The following is a 21,524-nucleotide window of genomic DNA, read 5'->3' on the forward strand; positions in this document are numbered from 1 at the left end:
GAGACTTTGCTGGCTAAATTCTTGACTCTAGACTCTACCATTTCAGTTTGAGAAATGAAGTTTGTTGGGCCTTTCCTACGTGGTTAGTCTGATAAACTGAGCTGACCCACCCCAAAAGAAGAGTATTAGGCCAGAGACTCAGGAGGGTTTCATTCATTAGGTGTTAACTGTTTGCAAGAGCCCCGAAGTAAGATAATCAGTGCTTTTCCAAAAGGATATGTCTGGTGTGTGAGGGAGGCTGCTCTTTGCTTGCCTTAGCATAGAGACTTGTGACATAAAAGAGTCATTAGGGTTTGCGGACCCCCAAAGTACTTATTTGTGCGTTTCCCAAATGAGAGAATCCCCATTGGCAGCATATTACACTTCATATCTAATGTGTATACGTATTTGTGTAGTAATCTGTACTATACATTCAGATTTGGGGGCAGCACTAACAGTACATTGAATAAAGGCCAAAGCTGGTTGGTCTAACTTCGTAGGTCCACTGTGACGTGTGCCCCAGATGCCATTAGTGAAACAGAATCAGGTGGGGCAGTGATTTAGGTAGCTGTTTCCAGAGACCTAAAAATTTGAGTCCCTCAATTCTACACAGCGCGCCAACATACTAGGATGCGTATGTGTGGCCTTTGGTTTCATTTGGGGATGGGGAATCCTTGGTCCCAACCCTAACCATCTTTCTCTTTAAGGTGGTTAACGTCAGGGTACACAGGAAGAAATGAGAGGACATGAGGAAGGAGAGAGTAGGTCCATCCACGTGATACGCGAGAAGTGTCTCTTCTTGCTTCTGAACAGCATAACCAGGGTGTTTATAACTCTGCTTTCAAATGTTAGCCTTCACTTCTGTTTGAAGTCCAGACTGAAGGCCAGGAGGAGATAAAAGATAAGTTTGGGATGTGAGAGCTTTTAAAAGCATATCATCATCTCCTTTTCCAGTTTCTCTCCTCTCAGTTTTTTTCCCCCTCTGTTGCTTGCATTTCCTGATTGTTGTCCCTTAATCCAGCTGTTGAAGTCAATATTTGTGCCTATAATGCTTTTTTCCAGAGCTTCCTGGAAAGCTGCCCCACCTTGGGGCAGCTCTCTCAAGAGTGAAACAAAGGCAAACTCTTGCACAGGTTTCTCAGGGAACTGCCAGAAAGGTTGAGGGAATCCTTTGAAAATAATGTCTGTATTATTCCCTCTGGCACTAAGAGTCTGGGCTGCCATCTTTACGGCCACTGTTGTTAGAGTGTGAGGAAATGTAGGTGGGTTGTTTTAAATCCCACGGTGCTCTCCTAGAGCAAAACAGCAGCTTTTCTCTTCACTAAAGCCTTCCATTTGGGTTGAAGTTATAATTTCGTGGGTACATTTTTAGAAAATTCCAGAAGGAGTTGTTTCTGCGAAAGTTGTTTCTGATGGATTCTGCCAGTATATACTACTTTTTGGAGGCACGGGGCCTTGGAGTTTCTTATTCCACCGTTACGGTAGTCCTTTTTAACTCTTTGCCTCCTTTCATTCTAAACAGCATCGTTATTTTGTAAACAACTATGAAAGGATGAAAAACTGTCAAGTGATGATGTGCCTATTGATTGTACCACATACAAAAAGTAAAACGTACTTTTAGACATGAAGAAAGAATGTAGGATGGAAAACTGTATTTTTATGTACTGCATAGTTCCCTCCCTTGATTTCATTTGATTGAGCTTCCCTTCCATGACCTTTCTTTCTCCTCATTCTTTCTGGCTTATGATTGGCATAATGGAAGACTCTAGAGTTTGCAGGCTAGGACTAAAATCAGATATATTGTGTATCTCTCAATCAAATGACATTCTTCAACATCAAGACTCAAATTGTGCTGGCGCAAGTTATAAGAATCCCTTGCAAGAGGGTGAAGGCAGTAACTTTATAACAAAGAACAGGAATTTGGTGAGCCCAGTACACTGCATGCAAGAGTCAAGAGTGGATCCTTCTGGACCAGAGGCTGGAACAGATCCTTCTGATAGTCAACAAGATTCAGAGTGCAACAGGAACAAAGAAAAAACCTTAGGTCATAATCTCATAAATAAATCTCATGTCTCATAAAATTTGACATTTTTACATGCTGCTCATTTTACCTAACTTTTCTGTGGCACAGGCAATTACAGAACCTGTCCAGTTTCGAGGTAGTTGTGGTTTTGGTTAAAACACACCTCTGTGGTCAGTTATATGTAGAAGGGGAAAATGGCGAGATAGGGACCTTAGTTATAGGATCCGAGTTATTTCTCCCTGAATAATCAAGAATTTTTTTTGTGTGTGAAAATGTCTATGGCCATTTGGCAGAAGCACTATTCTTTTGGCCTGTTTCTTTTGGTTCTGTTAAGTAATCGGACCAATTATTGTGAAGACTGTGTTTTTGCTCAATTTATTTAAAGAATATTTACTAATATTTGGCATGATACATTATTGCTGGCTTAGAAAGCAGGCTAGTTAACACTGGATTTCACGGTGCGTTTTCTCCCTTCTGCTCTGGTAGTTTGAGAGTTTAGGGCTAAGAATGTGATACGTTAAATTTCATGAATAAAATCTAAAACCCTAACTTTGGCTTTAGGGGTTGCTTCTCATTTTTAAAAATTCCTGTTTGTGGGGCGCCTGGGTGGCTCATTCGTTAAGCGTCTGCCTTCGGCTCAGGTCATGGTCCCAGGGCCCTGCAATCGAGTCCCACATCAGGCTCCCTGCTCAGTGGAAGGCCTGGTTCCCCCCTCCCCCTGCTTGTGTTCCCACTCTCACTGTGTCTCTCTCTGTCAAATAAATGAATAAAATCTTTAAAAAAAAATTCCTGTTCGAACCAACATTTACCGTATTTGAATTGAGAGATTTCTGTACCTGACACTAACTTGGAATTTTTTTAAATCCACTTTCTGCCATCCTTTATGACTTTAAAATTTATAGGAATATGGGTAGTATTTAAAATTCCTTGCAAACAAGACAGGTATCTTCAGACTAGGCATCCTCAACAATATATGTAAAATGCGGCTTTAGGTTAAGATTGTTTAAATAGTTGTAAATGGTTACAGTTTAAAATCTTCATAAAATTACATTTTAAATGTTCTGTTACTTAACCAATTGTCATTCCCTCTTTATTTGTCTTTGAACTCAAGGAGAACCAGTTTCAGAATGAAACTTTTATGTGCAAAGTATTTTATTTTATATTATTTAAATTCAATTAAATAACATATAGTGTATTATTAGTTTCAGAGGTAGAGTTCAGTGATACATCAGTTGTATGTAATACCCAGAGCTCATTCCATCACAAGTCCTGGTTAGTGCCCATCACCCAGTTACCCCATCCTGCCTCCCCCTCCCTTGCCCCCAGCAGCCCTCAGTTTGTTTCCTAGAGTTAAGCATCTCTTACGGTTTGATTCCATCTCTGTTTTTGTCTTATTTGTCCTTCCCTTCCCCTATGATCCTCTGTTTTGTTACTTAAATTCCACATATGAGTGAAATCATATGATAATTGTCTTTCCCTGACTGACTTATTTCGCTTAGCATAGTACCCTGCAGTTCCATCCATGTCCTTGGAAATGGTAAGATTTCATTCTTTTTGATGGCTGAGTAAAAGTCCGCTGTATATCTTTATCCATTCATCTGTCGACGGACATCTGGGCTCTTTGCATAGTTTGGCTATTGTGGACATTGCTGCTATAAACATTGGGGTGTAGGTGCCCCTTTGGATCACTATTTTTGTATCCTTTGGGTAAATAATTAGTAGTGCGATTGCTGGATCATATGGTAGCTCTATTTTCAACTTTTTGAGGACCCTCCAAACTGTTTTGCAGAGTGGCTGCACCAGCTTGCATTCCCACCAACGGTGTAGTAGGAGGGTTGCCCTTTCTCCACATCCTCACCAACATCTGTTGTTTCCTGGGTTGTTCATTTGAGCCATTCTGACCATGGAAGTGGTATCTCATTGTGGTTTTGATTTGTATTTCCCTGACGATGAGTGATATTGAGCAGTTTTTCATGTGTCTGTTGGCCATTTGTAAGTCTTTGGTGAAATGTCTGTTCACATCTTCTGCCCATTTCTTGACTGGGTTGATTGTTTTTTTTTGGGTCTTGAGTTTGATAAGTTCTTCATAGGTCTTGGATACCAGCCCTTTATCTAATAAGACATTTGCAAATATCTTCTCCCAATCTCTCGGTTTTCTTTTGGTTTTGTTCACTGTTTCCTTGGCTGTGCAGAAGCTTTCTGCCTTGACGGGGTCCCATTAGTTCATTCTTGCTTTTGTTTCTCTTGCCTTTGGAGGCGTGCCTAGCGAAATTTGCTGTCACCGAGGTCACAGAGGTTGCTGCCTGTGTTCTCCTCTAGGATTTTGATGGATTGCTGTCTCACATTTAGGATTTTCATCCATTGTTTAGTCTATCTTTGTGTATGGTGGAAGAGGTCCAGTTTCATTCTCCCGCATGTGGCTGTCCAGTTTTCCCAACACCATTTGTTGTAGTGACTGTCTTTCCCCATTGGATATTTTTTCCTGCTTTGTCGAAGATTGGTTGGCCATAGAGTTGTGGGTCCATTTCTGGAGTCTCTATTCTGTTCCCTTCATCTATGTGTCTGTTTTTGTGCCAGTACCATGCTGTCTTGGTGATCACAGCTTTGTAATAGAGCTTGAAGTCGGTCAGCCTAATGCACCCCTAGCTTTGTTTTTCTTTTTCAACATTCCCCTGGAGATTTGGGGTCTTTTCAGGTTCCATACAAATTTTGGGATTGTTTGTTCCAGTTCTGTGAAAAGTGTTAGTGGTATTTTGATAGGGATTGCATTAAATGTGTAGATTCCTTTGGGTGGTATAGACATTTTAACATCATTTGTTCTTCCAATCCATGAGCATGGAATGTTTTTCCATCTCTTTGTGTCTTCCTCAATTTCTTTCACAACTGTTCTGTAGTTTTCAGAATACAGATCTTTTACCTCTTTGGTTTGGTTTATTCCTAGGTATTTTATGGTTTTGGGTGCATTTGTAAATGGGATCGAATCCTTGGTTTCTCTTTCTTCAGTTACACTGTTAGTGTAAAGCAGTGCAACTGATTTCTGTGCATTGATTTTGTATCCTGCCACATTGCTGAATTCCTGTATGAGTTCTAGCAGTTTTGGGGTGGAGCCTTTTGGGTTTTCCACATAAAATATCATGTCACCGGCAAAGAGCGAGAGTTTGACTTCTTCTCTGCCAGTTTGAATGCCCTTTATTTCTTTTTGCTGTCTGACTGAGGCTAGGACTTCAAGTACTATGTTAAACAATAGTGGTGAGCGTGGGCATCCCTGTCGTGTTCCTGACCTTAGGGGAAAAGCTCTGTTTTTCCCCGTTGAGAATGATATTTGCTGTGGGCTTTTCATGGATGGCTTTTATGATATTGAGTTATATGTTCCCTCTGTCCCTACACTGTGGAGAGTTTTAATCCAGAAAGGATGCTGTATTTTGTCAAATGCTTTTTTCTGCATCAATTGAGAGAATCATATGGTTCTTGTCTGTCCTTTTATTAATGGGATGTATTACACTGATTGACTTGTGGCTGTTGAATCAACCTTGCAGCCCTGGAATAAATCTCACTTGGTCGTGTTGAGTAACCGTCTTAACGTACTGTTGCATCCTATTGGCTGGTATGATGGTGAGAATTTTGGCATCCCTGTTCATCAGGGATATTGGTCTGTAATTCCCTTTCTTGGTGGGGGTCTTTGTTTTTGAGATCAAGGTAACTCCAAGCCTCATAGAATGAGTTGGGACGTATTCCTTCCATTTCTGTTTTCTGAAACAGCTTCAGAAAAATAGGTGTTGGGACACCTGGGTGGCTCAGTCGTTCAGCCTCTGCCTTCGGCTCAGGTCATGATCCCAGGGTCCTGGGATCGAGCCCCGCGTCGGGCTCCCTGCTCGTGGGATGCCTGCTTCTCCCTCCCCCACTCCCCCAGCTTGTGTTCCCTCTCTCGCTGTGTCTCCCTCTGTCAAGTAAATAAATAAAATCTTAAAAAAAGAAAAATAGGTGTCAATTCTTCCTTGATGTTTGGTAGAATTCCACTGGGAGGCTCTCCGGTCCTAGACTGTTATTTTTGGGGGAGATTTTGGATTAGTTCTTCAATTTTGTTGCTGGTTATGTGTCTGTCCAGGTTTTTTATTTCTTCCTGTTTCATTTTTGGTAATTTGTATGTTTCTAGGAATGCATCCCTTTATTTCTTCCAGATTGCCTAATTTGTTGGCATATAGTTGCTCACAATATGTTTTTATAATTGTTTGTATTTCTTCGGTGTTGGTTGTGATCTCTCCTCTTTCCCTTATATTTTTATTTATTTGGGTCCCTTCTCTTTGACAAATCTGGCTAGGGGTATTTCAGTCTTGGTAAGTCTTTCAGAGAACCAGCTCCTATTTTCATTGATCTGTTCTACTGTTATTCTGGCTTCTATTTCATTGATGTCTGCTGTACTCTTTATTATTTGCTTTCTCCTGCTGGGTTTAGGCTTTAATTGCTCTTCTTTCTACAGGTCCTTTAGGTGTAAGGTTAGGCTGTGTATTTCAGATTTTTCCTGTTTCTTGAGAGAGGCCTCTATTGCTATATACTTCACCTTCGTGCAAAGGTTTTGTAGAGTTGTGTTTTCATTTTCATTGAGCAAATATTTTTTTGACGTCAACCTGTTTCTTCCTCCCTACTCCCCTTGCATTGCAGTTTGTAAAGTGTATACCAACTAGGAAAGTTTTCTTCAGATTCTTAAAATGAAATAACCTACATGCAAGAGTGAACAGTTTAGAAAATAAAAAGGCACCTACCCTCAGCGTAAAAAGGAAACATTATCACTTACTTTGAAGTACCATTTGCCTGCACTTATCTCAGCCACATCCTTCTTCCTGCCAAAGTTATTAAAAGTATTCTTTTTTTAAGGTTTTATTTATTTATTTGAGAGAGAGAGAGAGAGAGAGAATGAGAGATAGAGAGCACGAGAGGGAAGAGGGTCAGAGGGAGAAACAGACTCCCTGCTGAGCAGGGAGCCCGATGTGGGACTCGATCCCGGGACTCCAGGATCATGACCTGAGCCAAAGGCAGTCGCTTAACCAACTGAGCCACTCAGGGGCCCTTAAAAGTATTCTTTTAAAACTCTTTTGCCTGAGGGAGAAACGAATTATTTGACTTTCTTTTCTGGACCCTTAAGTTGGTTAACACCCAGAATATGGTTTTTAAATTACCTGAAAACGATTATAACTCAAATTGGTCCTTAGAAAAGTTGTTGGTCACAGTGGATTTTGTGCGTTTTCGATAGGCAGAGTGTGCTAGCTGAATAGACTTAAACTTCCTTCAGTATTTGTATTTGGCCAGCGGGAAGGTTTTGAAAACATTCCCACCCTTTGTAAAATGTTTTATCTTGGAATCAGCAGTTAAGTAAGAGGTGTTTTTTTTTTTTTTTTTTTTTTTAATTTTATTATGTTATGTTAGTCACCATACAATACATCATTAGTTTTTGATGTGGTGATCCACGTTCCATTGTTTTCGAAAAACACCCAGTGCTCCATGCAGTATCTGCCCTCCTTAATTCCCATCACCAGGCTAACCTATCTCCACTCACCCCTCCCCTCTGAAACCTTGTTTGTTTCTCAGAGTCCATAGTCTCTCATGGTTCATCTCTCCCTCCGATTCCCCTACCTTCATTTTTCCCTTCCTTCTCCTAATGTCTTCCATGCTGTTCCTTGTGTTCCACAAATAAGTGAAACCATATGATAATTGACTTTCTCTGCTTGACTTATTTCACTTAGCATAATCTCCTCCAGTCCCATCCATGTTGATGTAAAAGTTGGGTGTCTGCAAATGACACTACAGATAGAGGGCTGGTATCCAAGATCTATAAAGAACTTCTCAAACTCAGCACCCAAAAAACAAATAATCAAGTCAAAAAATGGGCAGAAGATAGGAAAAGACACTTCTCTGAAGAAGACATACAAATGGCTAACGGACACATGAAAAAATGTTCATCATCATTAGCCATCAGGTTAATTCAAATCAAAATCACATTGAGATACCACTTTACACCAGTTAGAATCGCAAAAATGGACAGGGAAGGAAACAACAAATGTTGGAGAGGTTGTGGAGAATGGGGAACCCTCTTACACTGTTCTTGGGAATGCGAGTTGGTACAGCCGCTTTGGAAAACATTGTGGAGGTTCCTCAACATTTAAAAAATAGAGCTACCCTATGACCCAGCAATTGCACTCCTGGGTATTTACCCCAAAGACACAGATGTAGTGAAAAGAAGGGCCATATGCACCCCAATGTTCATAGCAGCCATGTCAGCAATAGCCAAACTGTGGAAAGCAATCTACACATTCAACAGATGAATGGATAAAGAAGATGTGGTCCATATATACAATGGAATAAGTAAGAGTTTATAAGCTTTCAATAAGTGGTGTGCTTACTGTCTTAAATGCCAAGTACCTAATTGCTAATGGCATTAGTAAACTGAAGCAATTTGATGGGGCGGCAGGGAGGGGTTCTTCCTCATAGTTTCCCTGATTTACTGGTGACTCTATAGCTAATTAACAGCCTTACATCATAATCTGAATATTTGAATATCACATTTATGTAGAATTTACAGATTGGATTCATTTTATCATTCTGGTACTTTTTTTTTTTTATTGACCATCAGGAAAAGAAGTGTTATTATTGATGCAAGCCTAAAACACACTTTCAACTCCAGAGGAGAAGCTGGCAGCTCTCTGTAAGAAATACGCTGATCTCGTGAGTATTAAGGGTGCAAAACCTATGTAAAATAATAGCAAAATGTGTATTTTAAAATGGAATTTTGATATGGCTTTAAATGTCAAGTTGTATTTCACTACAAAATTGAAGGGAAGAATCTCTTTTTTTATTGTTGTTATTTTTTAAAATTTTTTATTGTTATGCTAATCACCATACATTACATCATTATTTTGGATGTAGTGTTCCATGATTCATTGTTTGTGCATAACACCCAGTGCTCCACGCCGAATGTGCCCTCTTTAATACCCATCACCAGGCCAACCCATCCCCCCACCTTCCTCCCCTCTAGAACCCTCAGTTTGTTTTTCAGAGTCCATCGTCTCTCATGGTTCGTCTCCCCCTCCGACTTACTCCCCTTCTTTCTTCTCCTCCTGCTATCTTCTTCTTTTACTTTTTTCTTAACATATGTTGCATTATTTCTTTCAGAAGTACAGATCTGTAATTCAACAGTCTTACCAAATTCACAGCGCTCACCATAGCACATACCCTCCCCAATGTCTATCACCCAGCCACCCCATCCCTCCCAACTCCCACCACTCCAGCAACACTCAGTTTCTTTCCTGAGATTAAGAATTCCTCATATCAGTGAGGTCATATGATACATGTCTTTCTCTGATTGACTTATTTCACTCAGCATAACACCCTCCAGTTCCATCCACGTCATTGCAAATGCCAAGATCTCATTCCTTTTTAGGGCTGCATAATATCCCATTGAGTATATATACCACATCTTCTTTATCCATTCACCTGTCTATGGACATCTTGGCTCTTTCCACAGTTTGACTATTGTGGATATTGCTGCTATAAATATTGGGGTGCACGTACCCCTTCGGGTCCCTACATTTGTATCTTTGTGGTAAATACCCAGTAGTGCAATTGCTGGGTCGTATGGTAGCTCTATTTTCAACTTTTTGAGGAACCTCCATACTGTTTTCCAGAGAGGCTGCACCAGCTTGCATCTCCACCAACAGTGTAGGAGGGTTCCTCTTCTGAAGGGAAGAATCTGACTTCTTGAGGCTTAGGTTGATTGTATGGCCGCATTTTATGGTATGATATATATAACATTTTATTGCTTTCTGACATGTAAGGTAAATTTTGTAAAACTCGGTCGGTTTTAGCATTTCTTTCTTTTTTTTTAAGATCTTATTTATTTGAGAGACAGAAAGCAAGCATGGTGGTGGGGACGGGGGCAAGGGAGAGGGAGCCTGAAGAGAGGCTCGACCCCAGGACTCTGGGATCATGACTTGAGCTGAAGGCAGATGCTTACCTGACTGAGCCACCCACATGCCCCAGTTCTAGCACTTCTAAGCGAGCATTTTAATTGCATGTTTATATACCTGACAATTGTGAGGGAGTAATTTCATGTGTAAATCGAGGAATTCTAGACATGAAAGCAGTATTAAGTTTGAAGGATTTAAGGATTTTGAATGAAGTTGTGAGTTACATGAAGTAGTCTAGCAGTTTCTTAGGAAAATATTTCCTTAGCACCCACTCTATGCCAGGCATTGTATTTTTTCCCCATGTTCCAAAGAAATTGACTCCTAAAAAGAGTTTGTTCTGAGCTATGGTCTGTGTTAATTTAAGTAGCATTAATCCTTTCTTGGGGGATATGAAAGAACTCTCAACATGGATACCCTGCCATCATTTTAAAAGTGAAGAATGGGAAAGTCATAAAACCTTTTGAAGAACAGTTGTGGGAATTTTTTAGAATCGTTGGTTCTGATGTAAATGCTGAAATTCTTGTGTTTTGTGAAATATTTATGTGAATTATTTCTGGTGAATTTTATGCATTCACATGTGTTATTAAATCAACTGTGCTATATCGTATATATTAGATTGGAAAGTATGCATCATATCTTCTAATAGACGATGTTTTGAGAATAATGGACTCTAAGTGTAGAGCTGGAACAATTGTAGTTACTATTCCTTCAGGTATTACATATATACACCCCACTGGCATTTTCTGAAATTGTGAGATGCAGGGACCACTCAGCATCAATGAAAAGGCCTAGAAACGGTCCAGATACAAAGATGGCCGTAATCAGAGTTGTTGGAATGCTGGCCTCAGGAAAGGAAAGGGCTGTTGCCATTGGGTAGGGAAGTCAGTCTGTAATGGTACACTCACATGATGAAAATCAAATGAGAAAAGGTAGAAAAAGAAATATGGAGAAAGGAGTGAAATTCACGTAGGAAAGTGGCAGAATGGAAGGTTGGGTATTTGACCTGGTGATGTGATATATCAGCAGGCAGCATGAAAGGATTAGGGAAGAAAGAGCAAATTGACTAGCAAGCAGAGTGGGCTAGGGCAGTCCTTCTCAAACTCATACACATCACCAGAGGATTTTGATTGTAGATTCCGATTCGGTAGATGTAACATTCACTTTATAGTAGGTCTGAGGCAGGGATGGGGGAGATGGCTAAAACACCGTATTCTAGCAAATTACCAGTTGATGGCCAAAGCTGTTGGCCCAGGGACTAGACTTGGAGAAACAGAAATCAAGTGGGGTTTCACTTAGGAGGAGGACACGATAAGTAAGAATTACTGCTTTTGTTTTAGCAAGCAACACATTAGAGACTTTGCTAGTGAGTAGCCTCTCTTTGATCCCATTCAGATTAGTAGTTCTTGTGAGTAATACCAGCAGGCATATTTTGTTTTGAAAAAAAAACACAATGTTCTAATACTTTGTTACTTGAAAAACTAATTTCCTAAAAAATTAGAGTAGTAGAGTTAGGGTACATAACAGTGAGACCATCTTGAGAGTATAACATCAGTATCAGAGTAAAAAGCAAAGGGCCACATTACAGTGGATAGGAGAGACCGAGACACAAATCCCATCCCCAGCATGGCTGCCAACAATCCGGAGGATTGTCTGTGAGGAGCAAAGCGTTCATAGCTCATATCACACACCCCAAGTTTGAAGATCTGCAACTGAGAGACAGACCTCCACAATATCAGGCTTTGAATACTGGTGGGGTTTCTATTCACAAGACCCAAAGGGCAGTGTCACCTGAGATACTGTTCTGTAAGGACTTGTGCCTAGACTCACTTGCCCTAGGGCCCAACACAGAAGCCGCTGTTTGAAAAACACCCAGACTTAATGTGCAAGACACTCATCTGATTATCTTAGAGTGTGGACCTGAGGGACAAGGGCGTGTTGGAATGCTCCTCAGGGACTGCGGTGATAGCAGGCACCATTTTTATACCGTCCTTCTCCTATCCCTTGCTAAAGCCCATGAGTGCCTTTTTTTCCCCCTTAACTCTAGACCCCCGCCAATCCCCCCTTTAGTGGGTGCCATCTTTGCCCTCTCCCTGTGTGTTGCTACAATCCATGGGAACCATTCTTTTATTTCCTTTTCCTTGGTGGTGCCATCTTTGAGCTCTCTGTCTGCCATGCTCCCCAACTCCCAGGGGGAAGCTTGTTTTTGTGGTTGCCTCCCAGGGGACAACAGTTTGTTGTCTGGCTCTTGAGGCTGAGGAAGTTGTTTTGCTGGATCCCACAGGACTGTAACAACAGGGACAGTTCTTGGCTGATTACCACCCCCAGGGCCCTGCACAGACACCACACAGGTAGCCGACTGAAACATGTCTTCAGTCTTTCTGGGAAACTTTATCATCACAGCTGCAGTCTGAGGGTCTGTCTTATAATAGACATGCCTCGATAGGCAGACTGTAAACATCTCCAGAGATCTTGGAAGTTGTGTGTTGTCTTTGAGCTCTCCCTCTCCCACTCTGGAGCACCAGATTCTCTTAGAGAACAGCTCTTATACGTGTCTGCTGCCCACAGGACACCCCTTGAATGCCTCGTCCAGTGGCCACAAAGTCTTGTGTTCCTGGATCCCATAGGGCTGTAACAATCAGAGAGATAGTTCATGGCTAGAACCACCCACAGGACATTGCACAGGCAGCCGACTGAACCATGCCAGCAAGTCTCTGTGAAAAAAGCCTGTTTGCTTGTCCTGAAACATCAGCTCGAGAGGCAGGCTTCAGGTTTCTATATAGTTGCTCTCTTGGAAGAGAGGCCAGAGTATGCCATGATTATTCTCTTCCTCTGCCTCACTACAGCTCACGATTATCTCCCAGAAAGGAGCTTGTTCGCTCCTCTGGAATTCTGATTTTTATGACTTTCACCCAGGGGATACCTCCAGATCTCCTGTTCTGGGAGACAGGCTGGCTTATGCTTCTGGTCCTACAGAACTCCAGATATTTGCATATTTTAAGATGTGTTATCTGGGCCTGTCTTCCAGTCAGCACAAATCTCAGTGATCTCTGAGACCTGCCTACTTTGGGACACTGACATATCTTGGCACACTGAACAGCTGTGAGTCCATGAAGGGACAAACAGGCCACTGGACACTCACAAAGGCCTGACAGACAACCAAGACGTAAGGCATTGCTGAATTCCACGGTTCATCCCACAGAAGGCACTCCTTCAAGACTAGGAGGGGTGGCTGCTTCATCTGCTGCATAGAAACCAGGACAGAGAGTCAAGAAAAAGGAAGAAACAGAGGAATGTGTTCCAAAGGAAAGAGCAAGATAAAAAACCATAATGAAACAGAGTAAGTAATTTACCTGATCAAGAGCTCAAAGTGATGGTCATGAAGATGCTCATTGAACTCGGGAAAGGAATGGTTGAAAACAGTGAGAACTTTAACAAAGCCTTAGAAAATACAAGAAAGAGCCAAAGAGAAAAGGAATACGATAACTGAAGTGAAAAATACATTAGAGGCGTTCAATAGCAGACTAGATGAGGTAGAAGAAAGAGTTGGTGAACTTTGTAGCAAGAACAGTGGAGCTCACACAATCAGAGCAGCAAAAAGAAAAATAAGAATAAAAAAAGGTGAAGATAGCTGAGGGGACGTAACCGGACAACATCAAGTGGATTAACATTTGCATTATAGGACTCTGAGATGGAGAACAAAGGCAGAAAGAGAAAGAAAATTTATTTAAAAAAGAATAGGTGAAAACTTCCCTAACCTGGGGAAGGAAAAAGACCTTGAGATCCAGAAAGCACAGTTCCGAAGAAGATGGACCCAAACACATCCACACCAGGACACATTGTACCTAAAATATTAAAAGTTAAAGACAGAGATTATTAAAAGCAGCAGGAGAAAACAAAACAAACAACAACAACAACAACAAACACCTTATATACATAGGAACCCTACTAGATTATCAGCAGATTTTTTAGGAGAAACTTTGCAAGCCAGAAGGGAGTAATACAATATATTCAAAGTTCTGAAAGGAAACAAAACAAACAAAAACAAAACCTCTAACTAAATGAGAACACCTACCAGGTGAAAGCTATTATTCAGAATTGAAGGAAAGGTAAAGAATCTTCCAGATAAGCAGAAGCTTAAAGGAGTTTGTCAGGCCTAAACTGGCTTTACATGAAATGTTAAAGGGACTTCTTCAAGCTGAAAAGAAAGGGTACTACACAGCCATAAAAACACAGGAAAGTCAGGGCGCCTGGGTGGCTCAGTTGGTTAGGCGACTGCCTTCGGCTCAGGTCATGATCCTGGAGTCCCCGGATCGAGTCCCGCATCGGGCTCCCTGCTCAGCGGGCAGTCTGCTTCTCCCTCTCACCCTCTTCCCTCTCGTGCTCTCTGTCTCTCATTCTCTCTCTCAAATCAATAAGAATAAAAAAAAAGAAATTAAAAAAAATAAAAAAATAGAAACACAGGAAAGTATAAATTGCCCAGGTAGAGGTTAAAGGCTATAAAAGGCAGTGCGTTAATCACTTATAAAGCTAGTATAAAGTTTAAAAGACAAAAGTAGTAAAAATAACTACAGTATAGACATGGACATGGATATATAGTACAGGATAGACATGATAAAAAGATGAAAAATGTGACGTAAAAACGTAAAATGCAGAAAGAGAGAATTAAAATGTAGAGCTTTAGAATATATTCAGTCTTACATTGCTATCAACTTAAAATAGTCTGGCACATACACGTATATGTATGATGTTATGCGCAAGCCTGTTGGTAACCCAAAAACAGAAATCTATGGTAGATACCCAGAAGACATTGAGAAATGGATGTAAGCCTACCGCTTAAGAAACTCATCAAACCACAGAGGAAGAGAGTAACAGAAGAAGAAAGGAACAGCGGTAGCTACAAAATAGCCAGAAAACAATTAACAAAATGGCACTAAGTGCATAACTATCAATAATTACTTGAAATATAAGTGGACTAAATTATTTAATCAAAAACCTAGTGATTGAATGGATTAAACAACAGCAACCCCAACCACCACAAAAAAAACCCCAAAACAAGAGCTGTCTATATGCCGTGTATAAGAGAATAACATAAGATGTAAGGATGCACACAGACCAGAAGTGAAGGGAAGGGAAAAGACATTCCATGCAAATGAAAACCAAAAGAGAGTTGGGGTAGCTATAGTCAAATCGGACAAAATAGCCTTTAAAATAAAAAACCAAGACAAGGGCATTTCGTAATGAAAAATCAGTCAGTCCAACACGAGGATATAATGGTTTTAAGTATCTACGTCTGCAACTTAGAACAGCCCAAATCAAACACTAAGAGACCTAAAGGAAGAAATAGATAGGAATATAGTAACAGTGAGGGGCTTTCACACTCTATTTACATCAATGGACTGAGCGTCCACACAGAAAATCAGTAAGCGAATATTGGCCTTAAAACAGCACCGTTAGAGCAGATGGACTTTACAGCTATATATGGAACATTCCATGCTAAAGCAACCGAATATACATTGATTTAAAATGCACATGGAACATTCTCCAGAATAGATCACATCAGGCCACAAAAGATTTCTTAGTGCATTTAACAAGATTGAAACCATGTCAGGCATCCTTTCCAAACACAATATATATGTTGGTATACAACGAGAAATCAGTCAGGAGAACTAAAGTGGGAAATTCACAAATGCGTGGAGGTTAAATCACGTGCTGAACCAGTGGATCAGTAAAGGAATTTAATTAATTAAAGGAAATTTTTTTTAAATGTTGGGACAAGGGGCACCTGGGTGGCTCAGTCGTTGAGCGTCTGCCTTCAGCTCAGGTCATGATCCCAGGATCGAGCCCCACGCCTGGCTCCCTGCTCAGCGGGAGGCCTGCTTCTCCCCCTCCCACTCCCCCTGCTTGTGTTCCCTCTCTCGCTGTCTGTCTCTCTGTCAAATTAATAAATAAAATATTTAAAAATAAATAAATAAATAAATAAAATGTTGAGACAATTGATGATGGAAATCACATCATACCGGATTGTGGTATACGAAACTGCAAAACCAGTTTTCAGAGGGAAGTTCATAGCACTTTGCGCCTACCTCAACATGAGAAATCTCAAACAAACAACCTAAGTTTACATATCAAGGAACTAGAAAAGGAAGTTAGGAGAAGGAAGGAATACATAAAGATAATAATATTAAGATCCCAGTTGAAATGAATGATAAAGAGACCAAAAAGCAGTAGAAAAGATCAATGAAACTAACCTGGTTCTTTGAAAAGATTAACAAAACTGACAAAATCTTCAGCTAGACGTAGCCAGAAAAAATAGGGACGCCTGGGTGGCTCAGTCAGTTAAGCGTCTGCCTTTGGCTCAGGTCATGATCCCAGGGTCCTGGGATCTAGCCCCACGTCAGGCTCCCTGCTCAGCAGGGAGTCTGCTTCTCCCTCTCCCTCTGCCTGCCTCTCTGCCTACTTGTGCTCTCTATCTCTCTGTCAAATAAATAAATAAAATCTTAAAAAAAAAGAAAAAGAAAAATATAGAGAGGCCTCCAATAAATGAAATAACTAATAGAGGAGACCTTCCAAGTGATAGCACAAAAATACCATTAACTATAGCTGCTGATAGTGGCTGTCTGTGGGAAACCAATTCCTAGGCCCTGCTCATTGAGCCACACTACCAGAATAATCTTGCCTCCTGGCCGTAAGTGAAAGCCATGGTGCCTAGGACTAGGGGAATTAGGTCTTGAGGATGGAAGATGTCTTTCCTTCTCCCCTCTGACCTCCACCAAAAAGGAAACAGACAAAACTTCTATGGTCGTCTTTGATTCTTACTCTGTACCACATGAAATGCAAACTCCAGAATTTATAGCCATATCTAAAATCAGTACCTCAACTTGTATTGCCGAAAGCTGTTTTTCCCCTGAGGACCTTACTCCCTTTTGGTCTCGCCTCCCCCCCCAAATATCTTGAGGCTAGGAGGTGCACCGTTTGCACTTCTTTCTGTTTCTCTGTCTTCTTTTTTCTTTTTTTCTTTTTTTTAAAGATTTTATTTATTTATTTGACAGAGAGACACAGTGAGAGAGGGAACACAAGCAGTGGGAGCGGGAGAGGGAGAAGCAGGCTTCCTGTGGAGCAGGGAGCCCGATGCGGGGCTCGATCCCAGGACCCTGGGATCATGACCTGAGCCGAAGGCAGACGCTTTAACGACTGAGCCACCCAGGCGCCCCTCTGTCCTCTTTTTTCAAAACCTGTGTTTCCAAAGGTTTGAAACAAATCTAGCTCTCATGCTGTTTTTATTTATTTATTTATTTATTTATTTTCCTCTCTCCCTCTTTTTGTTACTGTCATGAACCATCTTTTCTGGTCACCCAACTCTCTCACTCATTGAAGACTTTTGCACTGACCCACAGTGGTCCACAATACCCCGACTCCTATTCTCAATCCTGGTGCTTCCTCACTATGGGTGCCCCATATGAAACTCCAGCCCTGGCCTCTTGTTTCTGTGTTTTTAAAATAATGTGTTTTAATATATATACATACATACCATTAAATGTACCATATTAACCACTGGTAAGCAGTGCATTTCAGTGGTATTAAGTAAATTCATATTGTTGTGAACAGTCGCCACTGTCCATCGCTAGGAACAAACCAAACCTCTAAACGGTAACTCCTCCTCCTGCTCTCCCTCAGCCTCCAGTAACCACAATTCTACTTCCTACCTCTACGATTTTTGACCACTTGAGGTGTGTCATTTAAGTGGTATACGTACATACATATACACTGTTTTATATCATGTAGCATGTCTCAGAGTTCATTCATGTTGTAACATGTATCAGAACTTTCTTTCTAGCAGAATAATATTGCATTGCATGTGTATACCACATTTTGTTTATCCACTCATCCTTTGATGGACATTTGTTTTGTTTATATCTTTTGGCTGTTTTGAATAACGCCTCTATGAATATGGGTGTACAAATAATCTGTTCATGTACCTGCTTTCAGTTATATCACGTGCATACCCAGAAGTTGAATTTGCGGATTATATAGTACTTCTGCATATACCCTGGTGGCTATAGCCAGCCAGCAATGCTCAATGATTGCATTTTCTCCACATCTTTGCCAACATTTGTTGTTTTCTGTTTGTCTGTTAAAAGCCATTCTAATGGGTGTGAAGGTGTATCTCACTGCAGTTTTGTTTGCATTTCTGTAATGACTGGTAATACTGTGCATCTTTTATATGCTTACAGGCAATGTGTATGTCTTCTTCGGAGAAATGTCTATGCAAGTCTTCTGCCCATTTTATAACTGGGTTATTATTTTGTTCTTATGTTTTAGGAACTGTCTATATCGTGCAAATACTAATCTCTTATGATATGGAACTTATACATAACATTTGTTTTTCTGTTCTGTGAGTTGCCTTTTCACTTCCTGGATAGTGTCCTCTGATGTACAACAGTTTTTAATTTTGTTGGAGTTAAGTTGTTTGTTTGTTTCTTTTTCTTTTCTTGCCTATGTCTTTGGTATCAGGTCCAGGAATCATTGTCAAATGCAAGGATTCTTTTCCCTATGTTTTCCGGTAAGAATTTTACAGTTTTAGGTCTTACATGTAAGTCTTTGATCCATTATTTTCTCTTTTAGGAGACATTTGGAATACAGTCTCTAGGTTGTTGTTGTTGTTGTTGTTTAATAGGGTTCTTCATTTTTTTTTTTAGTATAGTTGTTAACGTTACTTTCAGGTATACAACATGGTGACTGGACAAATTTAAACATTATGCTATGCTCACTACAAGTGGAACTACCATCTGTCCCATTACATCCCTATTACAACTGTGCATTTTACTCTTGACACTTAATCGTTCCATAATCGGAAGTCTGTTATCTCCCACTCCCCTTCACCCATTTTGCCCATCTTCCCACTCCCCTCTGGCAACCATCAGTTTGTTCTCTGTGCTAATAGGTCTAGTTCTGCTTTTTGTTTGTTTTTTAATTTTTTCCCTTAGATTCCACTTATGAGTGGAATTGTGTGGTATTTGCCTTTCTCAGTCTGACTCATTTCAATTAGCATTGCACCCTCTAGTCCTGCCATGTTGGTGCAGATGGCATGATCTCATCCTCTTCTATGGCTGCGTAATATATCATTGCAAGTTATACCACATTTTTCTTACCCATTTTTCTTAGGTTGCTTCCAAGTCCTGGCTGATCTAAGTAATGCGGCAGTAAACTTTGGGACACATATTTTTTCGAATTCATGTTTCATTTTCATTGGGTAAATACACTGTCATTGAATTACCAGCTCATACGGTAATTCTTTTTTTAATTTTTTTTGTGGAACCTCCATACTTTTTCCAGAATAGGCTGTACCAGTTTGCAGGAGGGTGGTTTTTCTCCACATCCTCATCAACAGCTGTTGTTCCTTGTGTTTTTTATTATAGCCATTTGGGCAGTGTGAGGTGATAATCTTATGATGGATTTGATTTTCACTTCCCTGAACATTATTGATTTCTTTTAATTAAATTAATTAATTTTTAGATTTTATCTATTTGAGAAGGACAGTGAGAGAGAGAGAGAGTAGGGGCGGAGTGGGGGGAGGTGCAGAGGGGGAGGGAGAAGCACTCTCCCCACAGAGCAGGGAGTCCGAAGCGGGGCTCGATCCCAGGACCCTGAGATCACGACCTGAGCCAAAGGCAGATGCTTAACCGATGGAGCCACCCAGGCGCCCTGAGTCGTTTAAGTTCTTTATATATTCTGGCTATTAGGCCCTTATCGGTTATGTCATTTGCAAATATCTTCTCCATTTAATAGGTTGTCCTCTGTTTTGTGGATTGTTTCCCTTGCTGTGCAGAAGCTTTTATTTTGGCATAGACCCAGTAGTTTTTGTTTTTGCTTCCTTTGCCATAGGACACATAATGGAGAAAAATATTGTTGCGATCGGTGTCAGAGACATTACTGCCTGTGCTCTCCTCTAGGAGTTTTATGATTTCGGGTCTGAAGTTTAGGTCTTTAGTTCGTTTTCTGTTTATTATTGTGTGTGGTGTAAGAAAGTGGGGCAGTTTCATTGTTTGGCTCCTTGCTGTCCATTTTTTCCCAAAACATTTGTTGAAGAGACTGTCTTTTTCCAATTGCATATTCTTGGCTCATGCCAAAGATCAGTTGACCATATACCTTGGGGTACCTTTCAGGGTTTTCTGTTCTGTTCCATTGATCTGTGTGTCTGTTTTTGTGCCAGTACCATGCTGTTTTGAATACTACAGGTTTGCATTATTTCTTGAAGTCCGGTAACATCTTATCTCCAGTTTCATTCATTTTTATCCGTATTTCTTTGACCATTCAGGGTCTTTTGTGGTCCCACACAAATTTTAGTTTCATTTGCTCTAGTTTTGTGAAAAATGCTATTGGCATTTTGATACAGATTGCATTAAATGTGTGGAATGCTTTGGATAATGTGGAGATTTTAACAGTATTCTTCAAATCCACAAGCATGAAATATCTTACCATTTGCTTGTGTCATCCTGAATTCATTCCATAAGTGTTTGTTATAGAGTATAGATGTTTCAGCTCAGTGTTAACTTTATTCATAGGGTTGTTGAATTAATTTATTTATTTGGTACAATTATAAATGGTATGTTTCTTTAATTTCTCTTTCTGCTACTTTGTTATTAGTGCATAGGAACACTACCTATTTCTGGGCATTAATGTTGTATCCTGCCACTTTGCTGAATTAGTTTATGACCCATAGTAGTTTTTTTTGCTGGAGTCTTTACGATTTCCTATGTCATCTGCAAACTTTAATTTCATTCTTTTTGGATATTATTTCCCCAGCATCTTTTGTTGAAGACACAGGTTTTCCCCCATTGAATGGTCTTGGCAGCCTCGTTGAAAATCATTTACCATGTACTTGAAAAACTATTTCTGTACTGTTTATTCCATTGATCTGCATGTTTGCCTTTATTCCAGTCCACACTATTTTGATTAGTATAGCTTTGCAGAAGTTTTAAAGTCAGGAAGTGGTGAGATATTCAACTGTTCTTTTTCAGTATTTGGCTATTCTTGTCCCTTGAGATTCCACATGTTTAGGGTGGATTTTTGTACTTTTGTGAAAAACCAAAAACCAAACCAAAACAAAACAAAAAAGCCCACACCATTGGAAACTTGATAGGGATTTCACTGAATCTGTAGATCACTTTGGTAATGTTGCCATCTTAACAATATCCTGACACTAGTATAGCCACCCCATTTGTCTTTTGGTTCTCTTTGTGTGTAATGTCTTTTTCTTACCTATTTACTCTACCTATGTGTATTTTGGATGGTAAGTGAGTCTCTTGTGGACAGTGTGTAGTAGGCTCATGCATTTGCTTGCCCATTTATTTACTTACATTTTTTATTGAGATATAAATGGCATGACATTTATTAGTTTCAGTTGTACAGCATAATGATTAACATTTGTATATGATCGAAAATGATCACAATAAGTCTAATTAACGTCCATCAACACACATTATTTACAAATTTTATTTTTCTTGTGATGAGAACTTTTAAGATCTTCTGCCTTGCCAACTTTCCAATATACAGTGCAGTGTTAG

General features: G+C 40.2%; 1 pseudogene; it reads left to right on the plus strand.

Annotated features, from left to right (window-relative positions):
• The first annotated feature begins 1,722 nt into the window (after positions 1-1,722).
• Positions 1,723-21,524, plus strand: part of LOC148161750 (gamma-taxilin-like) — a 37,148-nt pseudogene continuing 17,346 nt past the window's right edge.

This window comes from Eumetopias jubatus, unplaced genomic scaffold (genome assembly GCF_037043125.1).
Source record: "Eumetopias jubatus isolate StellerSeaLion01/CBP00866 unplaced genomic scaffold, mEumJub1_p1.0 scaffold_75, whole genome shotgun sequence".
Lineage (NCBI taxonomy): Eukaryota > Metazoa > Chordata > Mammalia > Carnivora > Otariidae > Eumetopias > Eumetopias jubatus.